Genomic DNA, 17,711 nt, shown 5'->3' with positions numbered 1-17,711 from the left:
CTGGGATGGTGGGAAATACATGTATGTGTATTCTTTTTTTTAAAAAAAAATATTTATTTATTTATTTAATTTATTTATTTTCCTTATTTTTTTGGCTGCGTCGGGTCTTACTTGTGGCACACGGGATCTTCACTGAGGCGTGCGGGGTCTTTCATTACGGCACGTGGGCTCTTTGTTGTGGCGCGTGGGCTTCTCTCTAGTTGCGGCGTGTGGGTTTTCTCTCTAGTTGTGGCACAAGGGCTCCAGAGTGCGTGAACTCTGTAGTTTGAAGCACGTGGGTTCCCTCGTTGAGGCGCACAAGCTCAATAGTTGTGGCGCGTGGGCTTAGTCGCCCCGCAGCATGTGGGATCTTAGTTCCCTGACCAGGGATTGAACCCACGTCCCCTGCATTGGAATGCAGATTCTTTACCACTGGACCACCAGGGAAGTCCCGTGTATTCTTTTTATTTATTTTAAATTCAATCTATTTTCCCCATCTCACAGGGACTGGTGCTGAATCAGCATATGCAAAATGCTAGCTAAGCACATAGTAATGCTTATTATAAATGCTAAATAAAATATATGATGTCAATAAATACTTGCAGAAGTCCTACTGTGTGCAGGGCACTAGGCTACTGAGATGACTCAGGCACAGTTACTGCCCTCAAAGAGCTGACCTACTCCAGTTTGGGAGTGAAGACTTGTGACTAAGTAAACATTACACATATAAATACTTCTCAAATAAATATTTAAAGTAATAAAGGCCTTTTAGAAAGAATAATGAATTTCACAGGTTTCGAAATGGAAGTCACTGAAAAAGCACCAGAAGGTGAACTTTCTCTAACAACCTTTAATATTTTAAATGTTTGAGACTGTATCATTCTTTCCAGAGCAGATGAAACCCAGATGATGACCTGCTAAAAGTGTAACTACTTATAGGTTTCATTTGTTTATCCTTTTCTGATCTGGCCTGAAGATGAAGCAGTGGCTGGGTGTGAGTGTGGGACGGGTGACTGTAGCCTCTAACCTGGGTGTTTAACCCCAACAAAATGTGATGCTGACCAGGGTGATGGGGAGATAAAGTGTTTACTGGAAGGAAAGTGGGATGAAATTCCCTTTAAGATTTCTGTTTCGGTCTGTGTTCTTTGTGCTTCTTCATACAGCAGAAACCAACTCTGACTGTCTCAAGCAAAACCGTTTAGAAGGTTAGTAGGAACTCACAGAATCCACAGGAAGCTGAAGTTCAGGCTCTGAAAACAGGCTGGAATCAAGGCTGTTCCAGAGAGTCTGAGGCATCCGGATCACAGCCAGGCTCACTCTTAACATTCACAGGGTCCAGGACAAGCCTTCAAATGGAGCCCAGGGCCTGTGCCCACAACCCACCCACTTTCTCATTCCAGCTGCAGCCCCATTTTACTCCACAAGGGGCCTTTACACACTGGTGAGTAGCTCTCATACAAGCTCCTCCTATATACCACTCTCCCTTCAAAATATGCTCTCAGCCACCCCTCGGACCTGGGGAGTGTGAACACTGTGGCCTGATCTGCCCTCGCAGGCTTGGGGCACTTCGGGCAGGATGCCCAGAATATGGTCTAGAAAAGAGGGTATGGGCTCTGGGTGGACGGACGTGAAGCCAGAGGGATAAAAGTGGGGTCCTCTTGCCCAGGTCTAGGGAAGATACCACCCAGTGGCCAAACCTGTCATCTGTCCTCCCCAAGGCTATTCCAAGGAAGAGGCATCACCTGGGTTCCTGGGCTTCCTCCCAAGACCACACACAGAAGTGCAAAGGCAATCTACAAAAGAAAAAAAATCAGGGCACTGTGGGCAAAGGTGACTGGCTAGATAGTCCTAAAGCAACAAACACTTCTGGCCATCGCTTAAGACTCATGACTTTTCAACTCATAATAGCTGTTTACTCTGTGCTAGATCTGGGAGCATGTCCATCACCAATCACACCCAAAAGAAAACAAATCTCTAGTCAATTCTAAATTTTTTTAGTATATCTATCTGTAAGATCAGAGGACAGAAGGGTGTTTATTTAATCACTGCTGGCATCACAGTAATCTACCTTCCTACTTCTTCCCACATATCCCCAACCCCTCTCCCCGAAGTCTCCACTCCCTTCGAACTAATGTAAATGATCAAGATAACGAAGAAAGTTCTCATAGACTATCAGTTTAAAACTCTAGGACAAGGTTGGGCTAGAATGGGACCTGAAACACACATGTCCACTGTGGCTCCCTGTTGACAAAAATACTGTCCTGGACATATACCCGGGACCCAAGGCACGGAGGGAAACAGCAGATAACAGGGAAGAACAATCTGACTCCCTATTAGATCTGTTCCTTTTACTTTAATCTTTGTGCTCTGTCGCCTGTGCTTAGTCATGCTGGCTCTGTACCTTTTGTAAAAGAATGTTGCCTGTAGCCTGAAATATACAGGTTAGCCTATTCTGAAGACTCTGACTTTTAAGAGTCCATTCATATAAAGGTAAAATGTTGCAGAACAGAGAATAACATTTGTCTTGTTGGGGGTTTCCAGGAACATCGAGACCTGACCTACGTGGACAGCTGCAAGAATAAAGGATTCTGACACCAAGAGGTTGGGAAGAACCAACCACGCCCCTCCCTCGCTTTGCCTTTAAAAGTGCCTTGCTCCAAGCCTCCCAGGAAATTGGGGTTTTCTGGGCATGAGTCACCCATCTCCTTGCATGGCCGTGCAATAAACCTTTCTCTGATCCAAACTCCTACGTTTCAGTTTGTTTGGCCTCACACTGTCCGTTGTCGGGCACACTAATCTGCATTCAGTAACAAGCAGAGAAGTAGTTTAGAGCATCACAGAATCCTCACTAAACTGTCAGGCACCTTAAGTTTCTATGTCTAGTCCCCTATTTATAAAAGAGAGAAATGTAGGCATTAAGTGTGCAAAATAAATTATTTAATGAAAGCTTCACATGTATGCAGGTAACAAGGAGGGAAAGAAAACCATCTTTAGAAACATAGAAAAGTGTACTGATTTGTTACACGTACCGTATTGTTACGTAGAGAGGCAAGTTGCTGAACACTGTGATGAGTATCATGACAACTGTATGAAAATCAGGAGAAATTACATGTACATTCATACCTGTAATATGTTTAAAATATCTTGGAAGGGTATATGAGTAAATTAATGAAAGTGGTAGCAGGGACTGGTGGTTGGGGAACTGGGAACGGAGGGAAAGTGATGTGAAAGCAAAGGAAACAAAAGTTGAGGTGCACTTGTTCATATTACCCCAGAGATCCATAAAAGATTAGAACATGTGTTTGTATTATCTATTCAAAACTGTAAATGGAAAGTCAGCTGCAGCGCTGGGGGTAAACAAGGATGTGCCAACCCCTTTCAGAAAACATACCCTCCTAAGAGCCAAGTTTTGAACAAATGGGATATTTTAAAAGAAATAATTGGGAAATCCTGAATTGCTTGACTGATGTATGACTGAGACTGGAATTTGCTTCCAGAATTTATTTCCTTTGTTTCTCCTGCTTCCTGTTTATTCTTTTTTTTTTTTTTTTTTTTTTCACGCAGGCCTCTCACTGTTGTGGCCTCTCCCGTTGCGGAGCACAGGCTCCGGATGCGCAGGCTCAGCGGCCATGGCTCATGGGCCCAGCCGCTCCGCGGCATGTGGGATCTTCCCGGACCAGGGCACGAACCCGTGTCCCGTGCATTGGCAGGTGGACTCTCAACCACTGCGCCACCAGGGAAGCCCTCCTGTTTATTCTTTATATAGTGGAAGCACAAGAATCAGCAACATTATTTTCTAATCTTTGGAAAAATAATTAAACACTGGCAAAGGAAATTCTAAGAAGCCAAGAAGCACAAGAAAAAAGAAGCACCCAAATGCTTTAGCCAGCTATTTGGAAATTTCTTAAATATGCTCAGAAATGTGGAAGAGCAGATCTGCCAAAGAGAAAGTAAATTTGAAGGCATGGCAAAGGTGAACAAAGACCATTATGAAAGAGAAATCAAAACCGACACTTCTAGGGACCTCCCCAGTGGCACAGTGGTTAAGAATCTGTCTGCTGGGCTTCCCTGGTGGCGCGGTGGTTGAGAGTCCACCTGCCGATGCAGGGGACGTGGGTTCGTGCCCCGGTCTGGGAAGATCCCACATGCCGCGGAGTGGCTGGGCCCGTGAGCCATGGCCGCTGAGCCTGCGCGTCCAGAGCCTGTGCTCCGCAACGGGAGAGGCCACAACAGTGAGAGGCCCGCGTACCGTTAAAAAAAAAAAAAAGAATATGTCTGCCAATGCAGGGGACACCATCCCTGGTCCGGGAAGATCCTATATACCACAGAGCAACTAAGCCCGCATGCTACAACTACTGAGCCTGCCTGCTGCAACTACTGAAGCCCGTGTGCCTAGAGTCTGTGCTCTGTAACGAGAGGCCACCACAATGAGAAGCCCACACACCACAAGGAAGAGTAGCCCCTGCTCTCCGTAACTAGAGAAAACCCACGTGCAGCAACGAAGACCCACGCAGACAAAAATAAATAAATTTTTTTAAAAGGTGCTAATTAATCCAAAAAACGGCAAAAAAAAAAAAAACCCTTAAAACACACACACACACAAAAACCCACCTACACTCCTCCCAGAGGAAACAAGGAATTCAAATAATTGTTCTATTAACTGAACACTACTCTATACTTGCAAAATAAAGATCTGCAGATACATTATTGACATTCTGAATATACCTAAGTATATAAAGTTTTAAAAAAGGCGAGAAAGATGATACTGTTTGAAAGAACACAGGAATCTTCCAACATTGCTTGAAAAATTGTTTTAAAAGATTTGCTCTTATCTGTTAAAAATGTGAACTGACTAATAAAAGGACACTTGGTGCCTTGCTCCAAAGTAAGTCAAGCAGGTTAAGAATGCTTCTAGAATGCTACAGTGGTTCACAGACAAGAATGCCCTGATTTCCATCATTGCAACTGGATCCTGAGGCAGCCCCAGGACCCTCGATTGGCTCTAACTGTGATTTCTATCAACTGTCACGTTAAACAAGAACTACAGGGTTTTGGGTTCAGTATTAGTACACAGTCCCCTTCTCTCAAAAGAAACTTACCTGGTGCATCTGCCCTTCAACATTCCACAGACGGAAAATGTGGGTATAGAGAAAAGTGGGAAGCAAAGGTAAAGCAGGGCTAGGAGATAACTCACTACATAAGAAAGGGGAGCAGCAATTAGTAACTTTTACTGACACTCCTGGGGGGGGGCGCGGTGCACTTTATAAACATCATCTGATTCAGTCCTTACAACCACTCAGTGAGGCAGGTACTGTTATTCTCCCTGTTTTTTCAAATGAGGAAACGGGGGTCAAGAGGTTAAGCACTTGCGGAAAGTCACTCAGCTCCCACAAGCTGCTCTGCTGGGAGGGGGCTGGGAAAGGTGTGACGAGGGTAGGGTAGCTCAAAATCTGCCCCCAGCTCCTAACCTCACTTCCATTGGGGCCAACCTAATTTCACACATGGCCTGTATTCCCTTGTGCCCAAGTTAATTTGTAAGATTGTCCTACAATTTCCTTTAGAGAGTGACTCTATTTGAAGGCTCTTAGTCACAAGGGCACAAACATCTTTTCGAAGTGGGTACTGTTTCTGCTAATTAAGGCAGATTGAAGGCTGGCACAGGCAGCAGAGCAGTTTCTGACTCATCCTCTTTGGCTGCATCTATGAAAATGGACCCGGGGACTCAAAAGAAGCGAGATGATAAAAGGCATGGCTGGGATACCACCCTTCAAATGGTTGAAAAACATTTGAACATGGCTTCTGTCTGACCCAGAAATAAGGCTTGTACAACTGAAATCTGTTCAGACGTTCATCAGAAATATTTCTGCCTCTTCTCTCTCCCAAAGAGCCTCTGGAGCCACAGAAAATCTCCACTCCAATATTCCAGAACACCTCCTCCAATTGGCAAAGGAAGACTGAAGCTGTCTAATTTTAGGGTCTAACAGTTGGCATGCAATTAAAACTATATTTATTATGGGCTTCAGAGGAGAATAATTTATTTATGGGTAAATTAGGATCATTGTAATACAAACATGCTCCCACGGATTGGGAATTAGCTATGCTCAACCAGGGACCGTAAGAGCTCTGCCATTTTAACAATATGGGGCTCACTGTTTCAAAACAAGCAAAAGATCAGACACTTCAAGTCCACTTTTCACCACCACTCCCAAGCCCTGTGGCAGGGTTCCAGTCAAGACTGCCTGTATTTTAGCATTGGTAATGATTTGAGGAATTTGATCAAAGGAAACTAAAAGCAAGAAAATGTGTTCCCCCTCCTGAAAAGATATTATACCAGCGTTAAAGTTTAGAAAAGCAGACTGAGATTATTTTGATTTTGCTTTCAAAACTTGACTGACCGGGGCTCCCCTAGTGACGCAGTGGTTAAGAATCTGTCTGTAAATGCAGGGGACACGGGTTCGAGCCCTGGTCCGGGAAGATCCCACGTGCCGCAGAGCAACTAAGCCCGTGCACCGTAACTACTGAGCCTGCGCTCTAGAGCCCGCGAGCCACAACTACTGAACACTGTGCTCTGCAACAAAAGAAGCCACCACAATAAGAAGCCCTCGCACCGCAATGAAGAGTAGCCCCCCACTCACCACAACTAGAGAAAGCCCGTGCAACAGCAACGAAGACCCAAGGAAGCCAAAAATAAATAAATAAAATAAATAAATTTGTAAAAAAAAAAAAAACATGACTGACCAGAAATTCAGGCAGGGATAGTTGAGTCTAATTACACTGGTTTATTCTGTGTCATTGATTTAGGTAGAAGAACATGCCTTATTATTAAATAATGAGAAACAAAAGAAAAATAAATGAAATAGCTTACAGTATGTAACCATCGTTCTCCTGAGAACAAGGTTTCTATAATACTCCTGTTTGCCAATTTAGTATCACCTTTAATTTCCTGTTTAAGAGATTCCCAGCATGGTCATAGTATGTCCCCACCTTCACCACAGTGGCTTTGCAAAAACACATAACGCATAGAATAATACCCAAAAGTATGTGTCCCTCCCTATTCAAAAACTATATAACAGAGCTTCCCTGGTGGCGCAGTGGTTGAGAGTCCGCCTGCCGATGCAGGGGACACGGGTTCATGCCCCGGTCTGGGAAGATCCCACATGCCGCGGAGCGGCTGGACCCGTGAGCCATGGCCACTGAGTCTGCGCGTCCGGAGCCTGTGCTCCACAACGGGAGAGGCCACAACAGTGAGAGGCCCGCATACCGCCAAAAAAATCCCAAAACTGTGTAACAATGTTCTGTGCAGAGTAAAGCATTTTGACTTGAAACTTGTTTCTGTGTCCTGATATAGGAAAAAAAAGTCTAAAACCTAGAGCTAGGATCTAGTTTTGTAGCTCTCTGTTATTTGACCGATTTTCCCCAGGTTGAGGACTTTACATTATTGGTAACCTGTGACTACATTCTCTGGATTATGTGTTTCTGCATCTTCTTTTCCTGCCCTACTCACAGTTATGCATTGGCCCAGGCAGAAGTGCTTACACATGATTTCCAACTAGTACCTTTATGGTCAAACCCATTCAGCATAAAGAGACATGAGAACTGATAACTACCCCTTAGTACCCACCCTAATTGAGTACACAGGCATCCTCCCGTTGGGTCAGTCTTCATCATCACTGAACCTGTTTTGTTTTCATGGAAATATTCATTACTAAATGAAATAATCTTTGTTCATTTTTTCATGTAACTTATTTAATGTTTGTCTCTTTTTAGAACATGCTTTCCATGAGGTTAGAGAACTTCTCTTTGTAATTCATCCCTGTGTCCCAGCACCTAGAAGACAGTCTGGCACATACAGAGATTTGATCAATGTTTGCTGAAGGAATGACTCGGGAGTACAAACAACGGATTTGTCCAGAAAGATAGCGCTCAAGGTTCTTAGACTCTTCCAGGTAGATGGAGTCTCGTAGGTCACTCAGAGTTGGCAAATTTTTGTTAAAGGACCAGATAGTTATATTTCAGACTTTGTGGGCCTCATGGTCACAGCCACGACTACTCAAGTCTGCTGCTGTCCATGAAAGCAGTCATAGTGAATGAGCACTTGTGAATGAGCCTGGCTGGGTTCCAAAAAAAACTATATGCACAAAAACAGTCAGTGGTGGGTTGAAGTGTGCTGACTGCTTCTAGACCACTGGTCTCCTACCCAATGACTTTCTAAGAATACATTTCACCAAGGGCAATAAAAGAAAATATAAGGATGTTTCTGTGAGGTTTTTCATAAAGCTACATTTTTTCAACTTAAAAACTGTCTTTTTTTCTGCATCTATGTCTTCCTACTTTTTTGGTCTTCAAAAATATTTCTTCAGATAAATTATGGTGATAGCAAATGGGTTTTGTATTGTTAATCCCCTCTCTTGGAAAAAGAAAAGTTGGCAACACTAATGGAATTCCAAAATATGTTTTGGAAATTTTTTCTATCCAAGAAAATTCAAACAGTGGAGAACTACTACGGCAGTAGCCCAGAGATCTCATTCTACAACCTGGTTCTTATTTAAGGTCAAGAGAGTCCTTTCCATTTAGGGTATGCAAAGGGATTACAGAAAAGATCCTAGCAGTTTATGGAATCTGGGAGGACCAGAGAACTAAGCACTAGAAAAAAGCCACCCCATACCATGTGACTGTGTTGGCAGACCTGACACCCCCTACTGTCTATTGCACTGCATCGACATCAGCAGGGGCTGAATGCCAAAAATCTGCCTCAGCTGCCCCCGAAGAATAGATGCCTCTAGTGCAATGCCTATCAAAAGAACTGTGTCCCATCCCACTCCCAGTCCTAGCCACTGCCTTGCTGTTTGCACATGCTTCTAGTCTCACACAGATCCATGGATTTAGCTGATGCAACGTCACATGCAGAGCCCTCAGGGCAAGGGAGGTGGAGAAAGGAATCTTCAGCTCTCCACCCCTTTGAACAGGAAGTCAGGAGAGAAGGGTGCTGGAATGGGTGCTGAGTAAACCAGTTTATAGCATCTTCCATGAGAATCCTGAGGCCCAAAGCTCTTTACCTTTATCTACACACCCATTCAGACATTCCAGAGGACAAGGAAGCTCCGGCCTCAGGATCTGTGTCATAACCACATTTTTTAGAAGAAAAGTAGCATCTCCAAAGGTTGCCTAGAGGGTTGACACCACAGAAACATTTCAACTTGTTAGTGAAAGCCACATAGTAGAAAACTGAAGAACTGGAATGACTACCCAGATAACTCAGATCTCAAAACAACTTTGCCTAATCATTAAGGTACACGGTAAGAAACAAACTAACAACACTCGCCCCCCCAAAAAATAAACAACCTTAAAATTTGAATAATCACCTCAAGTCATTTTTTGTACTTGTAGACATATCTTGAAACTCTGCAGTTCAATAGGGAGGGGTTGGGAGTTGCTTCTTCTAAGCAATGCACACACCTCTCAGATCTGAACAGCCATGTCAATTAAGCAACTTGCCCCTGAATACGGAGGATTCTCTCTAAATAAAATAAACCACAGAAATCACATGAGCTCCTTTATACCTATTAATAGATCACTACTGTGAGAGAAAAGCTGGAAACAGCACAATTATACAAGGAAAGTTTGACTTACAATGGAAGTTGTTTGATGTGATAGTTCCACTAACCAGAGACCAAAGTAAACACACTAAAATTTCAGTAACTGTTGCTTCTGGACAGCCGAATTGTAACGACAGTCATTCTTTTCAAAATTTCAAAAATATGTACAGCTGTCCCTCAGTATCTTTGGGGAATTGGTTCCAGAACCCCCTTGGATACCAAAATCCACAGATAAAGTCCCTTACACTGTGTTAAATGGCATAGTATTTGCATATAACCTATGCACATCCGCCTGTGTATACTTTAAATCATCTCTAGATTACTTATAATAAGTAATACAATGTAAATGCTATGTACATAGTTGCCAGGGCACAACACCCTGGCAACTATGTACAAAGTGCTGCTTTTTGGAACTTTCTGGAATTTTTTTCTGAATACTTTCTATTTGCAGCTGGTTGACTCTGTGGATGTGAACCTGTGGACACAGAAGGCCGACTGTATATACTATGTATATATCATCCTTTTTTAAAAAGAGCAATTTACTCCCCAAAGATATTAGTACACAGGAATCTCTTAATAACGCATTTATTATTTTTACCGTTTCATTAAATATTTATAGTTCATTAAGCACAGGACTGTATTTAAGACATATGAGCCTAAAAAGATGTTTGAGGTATCCTTTTCTCAAGTTCACAATTGAATCAACAAAATTTAATAACCAATGATGTCATTACAAATACTACAAAAGGCATAAGTCGTCTTAGAAATGTTTATGTTAAGAGAAACTGTTCATTTTTTGAGGAAAGAGGTGTGAATGCTGATGTACACATGTAATTCTTGGATGCGCAAAGTTGTTATCCTGTGAGGAGAAGTGGGGTTGGGGAGGATTTGAAGGATAAACATTGCATTGTAGGGAAGGAAACAAGGACTCACATCCAGAGTAGTTCCTATTTGCCAGACCTCAGTTCAGTGGTGTCCGAAATTCCTTAATAAAACCCAATAACCAGAAGTATCATTGGTGCATATTTGTGCAACAAGACCTCTTCAGGATTAAAAACACATCAAAAAAGTCATGGCCACTGAATTTTCCAAAGAAACAAAAGACAAAAGATGTTATATGTCTCAGTCTCTTTAGGCTGCTAGAACAAAATACCACAGACCTGAGTGCTTCTAAACAACAGAAATTATTTCTCACAGTTCTAGAGGCTGGAAGCCCAAGATCAAGGCACTGGCAGATTCAGTGTCTAGTGAGGGCCTGCTTCCTGGTACAAAGACTGTTCTCATGTTCTCACTATGTCCTCCACAGTGGAAGTGATGAGGGAGCTCTCTGAGGTCTCTTTTATAAGGGCACCAACCCCATTCATGAGGGCTCTGACTTATGACCTAACTGCTTCCCAAAGGCCTCGCCTCCTCATACCATCACACTGGGGATTAGGTTTCAACATACATGAATGTAGGGGGGACACAAACATTCCATCTTTGCGTTCTGTCCTAGTGTTTGCAAACAGCAGGCTAAAAAGATTGCCTAGCGGTGCTCTGAATGTCAGAGCCCTACAGAACTAGTTTTTCTACTAAGTGCTTTCATTTATTAAAGTAGAAAGCAAGACTTTAAAGAGGCACGACCAAGGGACTTTCCTGGTGGTCCAGTGGTAAAGAATCCACCTTCCAATGCAGGGGATGCGGGTCCGATCCCTGATTGGGGAACTAAGATCCCACATGCTGCGGGGCAACAAAGCCTGAGTGCCGCAACTACTGAGCTGGCGCGCCTCAACGAGAGAGCCCACGTGCCACAAACTACAGAGCCCACACACCCTGGAGCCCGCGTGCCACAACTAGAGAGAGAAAACCTGCACGCCACAACTAGAGAGAAGCCCGCATGCCACAACGAAGAGCCCATGCTGCAACAAAAGATCCCGCATGCCTCAACGAAGACCCCACATGCCGCAACTAAGATCGACGCAGCCAAAAAAAAATAAAGGAAATAAATAAATTTTTTAAAATAAATAAATAAAGGGGGTGGACCAAACCCTGTACTAATCCTCGTTCTTTGGATTACATGACTATTCTCTCCTAGGCTTGTGGTCAATCTTCCAATCAAAGATTCTTAGCAGAGTGGTGTCTACACAGTTCTGAGGCCTGTTTCTCTACTGGCACTGGAAACGCTGGGTCTGCAGCAGCCTCTGGAATGTGGTTTACATTCAGGGGCTTCGTTTACAAGGAAATAGTCTTGTTCATCGCTGCCTAGGTTACAGCTTACATTTTTATAAAGATGGAGTTAGTATTAGGGCAAATCCGAGTTTACTGGCTTTAAAAAGGGAATGTGTCACCAAGGAACAAAATCAGAACCAATGTCTGGTCTTCCCAACTAAAGGATCTCCAGTCAGAATGGAGCTAACATTTGCACAGGTATTTGGAGTTGGACCACACCCCTCCTTCTTCATATCTATTTACCTCTACTGACCTAAACACAGGCCGAGGAAAAAAAAAAGAAGCATGTCCATAGTTGGCTCAGACCCATACAGACAGACAGGGCTGACAGCCTTCAGGCTTTGATAGAAGACAGCTTGTGGGGTCAGAGAAGTGTCTGGGAGCAAGTTCACCATTCTGAAGCAGCCTGGCAGATTTAGCAGTAAGGCTTGAGTGCCTGGTGAGTGGTTTCAGATAAACAGTACTTGAATCCATCCTCACCCAACTACCTGGGTGGCATGTCTGTGCCCTGGGGAGAAAAAGCTTTGTGTTCCAGGACTGATAAAGCTCTCCAAACTCTGCAAAGCTCCAGAATTGACACAGTCCTTGGCAGAGGTGGTGTGGCATTCTTACTACTTGCTAGGGAAGCTGAGAGCTAGTCAGGCTTCATGAGGAAGATTTTTGCTCAATATAAGGATAACTTTTTTTTTAAGAAATAGAGAGTCACATTAACAGAACTTTTTATCTTAGAAAGTAGTGAGCACCCTAGCACTGGAAATGTTTTAGCAGAGACAGAAAAATCTACATTGGATGGAAAGTTGTCTTAGCCAGCCTTTAAGGTCTCTTCCAGGGTCCTATGCTTCTTGCTGAAAAGTGGACTCAAATGTGCCATTTTTCTTTGCCACTTCTGTTCAGCTCATATGCATATGCATGAGAGAAAGTGTTAAGTATTAAGAGCCAAGAAGCCAACCAGCACTGTCATGGTTAATTTCACGTATCAACTTGACTAGGCCACAGGATGCCTAGACATTTGGTCTGTGTATTTCTATGAGGGTGTTTTGGGGGTGAAATTAACATTTAAATCAATAGACAACATTAGACTAGATTAACATTAGACTAGATTAACATTTTAATCAGTAAAGCAGATTGCTCTCCCTAATGTGGGTGGGCCTCATCCAATCAGCTGAAGGACTGAATAGAACAAAAAGATTGACCCTCTTTCAAGTGAAAGAGAATTCTCCAGCAGACTACCTTTGGACTTCATCTGCACTGTCAGCTCTCCCCAGTCTTGAATCAGCTGGCCCATACTGCAAATTTGGACTTGCTAACCTTTACACTTGTATGAGCCAATTCCTTACAATTAATTTCTTTCTCTACATATTCACATCCTATTGCTTCTGTTTCTCTGGAGAACCCTAACTAATACAACTTTTTTCTGTCTCCTTTGCTGACTCAGCTTCCACTTTCCAATCTAAATACTGGAAGCATTCCAACATTCAGTTCTCAATAATCTTCCCTATTTAAATCTCCCCATAGGTGAGATCAGCCAGACCCATGACTTTAAATATCATCATCTCTACACTGATGGCTTTATATGCCAGCCCCAACCGCTCCCCAGAGTTGCAGATTGGACTACACTTCACATTTCTACTTGGATGCCCCAAAAGATCTCAAACGTAACATATCCCAAACAGAGCTCTGCCCTCTACTCTCACTCTCTACCTCCACTCACCCATCTTAATTAACGGCACCACCATACACCCAGTTACTCAAGCTCAGTACTGAGGAGGCATCCTTGATTCTCTTATTTCTTTGTATTCAATATTCAAAACTTTAGGAAGATTTATCAGTTATATCCAAAAAAAATATCCCAAATCTGTCCACTTCTCATCATCTTCACCACCTTCTCTGCCTCCATCCTAGCTCCCCTCCATCTCTTTTTTTTTTTTATGGTTTGCTTTATAAAAGTTACTATAATACAGTGGTACGTAGTATTGAATTCACAAAAATATGAACAAATATTTACAGCAAGACACACCTACAACGGAAACACTTCTCTTCAAACCAGGTTACATACGATGAGAGTCAGTATGCACAAACATCCCTAAAACTTACGGGTTCCTCTTCTTTGCTGGAGGAGGGAGGTGGGGGGAGGAGGGGGGACAAGAAAAAGAAAAAGCAGAAACCCCCAATTCCTCAAAAGCTGTCAGTGCCATTTTCAAAACATGAACCTAACAACATCCCTTCTGTACTCAATATCCTCCCGTGGTTTCCAACTTGCTCAGAATAAAATCCAAACCGCTAATCAGGGCCTCAAAGGCACTACACATTCCTTTGCCCCTCTCTCTGACCTTACGTCCTACCACTCTCCCACGCTGGCCTTTCTGCTATTCCTGAAACACCCAAGTTAATTCCCCATCAAGGACTTTACATTTGCTGTGCCCTCTGCCCCCAAAACTCTGTCCCCAAATCTTCACAATGGCTTTCTCCTTCCCATTATTCATATGTCAGCTTAAACCTCACCTCCTCGGAGGGGTCTTCCCTAACTACCCTGTCTATCTCTTTTTCTCCCCGACCTTCCACTCCCTAACACTGCTATGATTTCTCCACGGCACTTGGGCTTGCCTTGAATCAGGTTGACCTCTGGATAGAATTTGTACCACTTGCTTCCTGGGTCTGGATCTTAGGACCCACCTGCAGAAGAGACTGGGCCTCTAGACTACCCCAAACTTACCCAATCAGCACCATAACCGATTGAACCCCGACAGCAAGGACAAAGAAACAAAGGTCTCCAAAAGTGCACGTAGAAGGTAGGTTCTGGGCCTGACCCAAAACCTGGGTGGCGGCAGGAGTGAAAGGAGAAGGCACTGTCTTAAGGGCAGGCTGGCCAGGGAGAGAAACCCCCCCAGGCTGAGCCACAACCTCTACAAACAGATACTACTTCTCCTTGGGAGTAAGGGACAGAGAGAAGGCCTTGCGAGCAGAAGACCCTTCATGAAACACAAGGCCTGAGGAGTTGGGATCCCTCTCTTAATTTAGGGTAATAACAAATATTATTTAAGGGGATGGACTGAAAAGCAAGTAAGTTGACTAGTTTATCTCCAGAAGACCCTCCTCCAACCACAACTCAATGCTGGAAGAAATGCAGTCTCTGTGACGGCATTTGACCTTTTTTTTTTTTTCCATCTGGTGCATTGCTCCTTCTTTACTGATACCTTACCTATGGCAAATTAAAGCGCACACTGCCCTACCCCAGCCACAACACCTCTTCTACATGAACTTGGTTACGTAAGTTAATGATCATCCTACTTCTCCTGTCTTTCATGTCATTTATAAATTAAGTTGCCTTTCTCTTCCGTGGCTTTATTATCCTTCTGTTTCTCTGTGAATATCTTTGTTAAACTGTAGGTTGTTCATTTCAACCAAGGAAGCAACAGATTTATTGTGCAGAATGACACCATGTTGAAGGTGCTTAAAAAAAAAAAAAAATAGTAGAGAAAAAGAAGAAAACGAAACACCCTCTTTTTCTCCCATCTTCCCAAACTCACCCTCATCATTCTCCATGTGTTGGGTGCTGGGCCAATCCCTGCTCAGGCCTCTGTCAGGTCAGACTGTGTAAGCCTGATCATCCTGGCTTGATCTGTGCCTTGTGTTCAATCTGGACTTCTACCATTTGTCCTGAGAGCAAGACACAAAGGAAAGAGTGGCATTTTAATGAATTGTGAACCCTTCTGAAGACAGAAAAGGCAACATAAATTGACTTTTATGGGACTTCAAAAATTGTATAAGAATGGATGATGCTGGGGGCTGGGGGTGGGGTTTGGATGGGGGAGGGATGGATAAAGGTCCATCCTAGATTACCAAGTGACTTACTGATGGAAGGTGTTTTCATCTTGGTCATGTACTTCCCAGTATTAATTTGATGACAGTGACTGACTTAATACATTATTTAATACTAATATATCAGGAGAAGTCTCCTTCTCCATGCATTGGCTTAGCAATCAAGGACAGCTACTTTGCCTGGTGATTGTCTTGAAGTTGCACCGGAGGGAATATCCTATGTTCCACTGAAGGTACTGTCTCACTTTTCCCACGAGCTAACAAATTCTTTTAATCCACTTCTCACAGTACATATACCACTTTGTGCTTCACTTTTTCTGTTTTATGACTCAGATGTATTAATTCCCTGCACTCCTTGGCCACCCATAAACTGAATATTGTTACACTGTTTTTGCACTTTTGCTCCATTGTTATCCTGGGCGGGAAAAAACGTACTCCAATCATCGATGGTTAAACTGCCTTAACATTTCCTCCCATGAGTCTCTAAACAAGCCAACATCTTTAAAACTGGCTTTTTCATTGTGGATTTTATTTTTATGTTCTATGTGAACCAAAGTCATTTGTAGAGTTCATTTATTTATGCCTTTGGGTTTTTTCCTTTTAAAGATTCTGACAGCTATTTTCAAAAGCCCATGTATTGTTTTCAAAAGTAGGAGAATTCAAATATCATTTGGGGTGGTGGTGGTGTGTGTGTGTGTTTGTGTGTGTCTGGATTTGTGCGTGTGTGTCTTTCTTAAGATTCTGACAGCGAAGGGAATATTTTCTCTTCCCTTTTTGAGAAAAATTAAAACGAATAATTTAAAAAAACTTTTAAGGTTTCAAATTGAAAAATCCTGTCATCACTCACAAGTGCAATGTATACTGTCAGTCACTGCTGCTGTGTTTCAGGGAGTGGAAGAAATGACTGGGAGTTCTGTTTGATAACTGTTAAGAAAGTGACAAGTTGCCAAGCATCTGGTTATAGAGGCCCTGACTCCTTCTTCCCCTCATACTCATCATTCAGTCCATCAGCAAACCTTTAAGTACCACCTCTAAGCATGAGCCTGTATCCTTCCACTTCTAGTTCCATCATTAGCACTCTAGCCCCCGCCACCACCGTCTTTCATCGGGACTATAGCAAGAGCCTCTGAAAGGTTTCCCAGCTTCCACTCAAACAGCTGACTGTCCAGACAGCAGCTACAGCTATCTTTCAATAACATATAGCATGCCAATCTGAGGTCAGAACTCTCTAATGGCTTCCCATCACACCCAAAAGAAGACCCAAACTCCTCCACACGACCACCCAGACCTGATATAATGCACCTGTCAGCCTCTCCCACTCAGGTGCTATGGCTCTGCCAGTCCTTAAATAATCAAGCTAGAGCCCATCTCAGGATCTCACAACTGCTATCATCTCTGTCGTGAACACCCTGTCTCCTGGTGGTGGTACAGCTCCCTCCTTCCTAGCCCTCAGGACTCAGTGCAAACGGCAGACCCTCGTAGGGGCCTGCAGTGACTTTCCTTTCTAAACCACCGCCGCAGTCTCATTCCTACTCACTCTTCATCCCTCTACATTGCCCTTATTTTTTTCCTGCAAAGCACATATTAATATCTGAAATTATTTTATATACGTCTCTCTTCCACTGGAAGATAAGCTCCGTGAGAACAGGAACTTTGTCTTTACTGCTGATTCCCAGCTCCTATGACACTGCCTACCACACAGTATGCTCTCCATCAATGCCTGTTGGATGAATGAATTCTCCTGCTTCTGAATATAATGATCATTCCCATGAGCTATTTAGGATCCCAGTTATCATAACAGAGAACACTTACGAAAAGCTGAGAATGCCTGAGTGCACTGAATGCCGAAAAGGTGAGAAAAAATGTCTGAAAATGTGGTGGTATAAGAGAAACAGAATTGGAAGGGCCCCTAGAGATCCCTACATTGTACCAGATCACACTGTCTCTGAAAGGCTGTCAGTACTTCCCTGGTCTGTGTACCTTAAAGATCTCTGGCAAGCATTCATTTTCACTTGAGGGTACAGTAACTCAGAGGATGAAAAATGATGAGGAAGCACCTGTTCTTCAGCAGCCAAAGGGAACCAGAAATCTAGGCCTTCCAGAGTATCT

At 43.2% G+C, this 17,711-nt stretch overlaps 1 long non-coding RNA gene across 1 annotated transcript in view; it reads right to left on the bottom strand.

Moving 5' to 3' along the window:
- The window catches only part of LOC113616505 (uncharacterized), a 175,505-nt gene extending 158,068 nt beyond the window's left edge, over positions 1–17,437 (bottom strand). Inside the window, exon 1 of the long non-coding RNA XR_003431312.1 lies at positions 15,311–17,437. This is a non-coding gene — a long non-coding RNA (uncharacterized LOC113616505). The remainder of the gene's footprint in view (positions 1–15,310) is intronic.
- Positions 17,438–17,711: the final 274 nt, after the last annotated feature.

This window comes from Aethalodelphis obliquidens, unplaced genomic scaffold (genome assembly GCF_003676395.1).
Source record: "Aethalodelphis obliquidens isolate GAN/ISIS:26980383/991018 unplaced genomic scaffold, ASM367639v1 scaffold4, whole genome shotgun sequence".
Lineage (NCBI taxonomy): Eukaryota > Metazoa > Chordata > Mammalia > Artiodactyla > Delphinidae > Aethalodelphis > Aethalodelphis obliquidens.
This window is presented reverse-complemented; position numbering and strand designations above follow the sequence as displayed.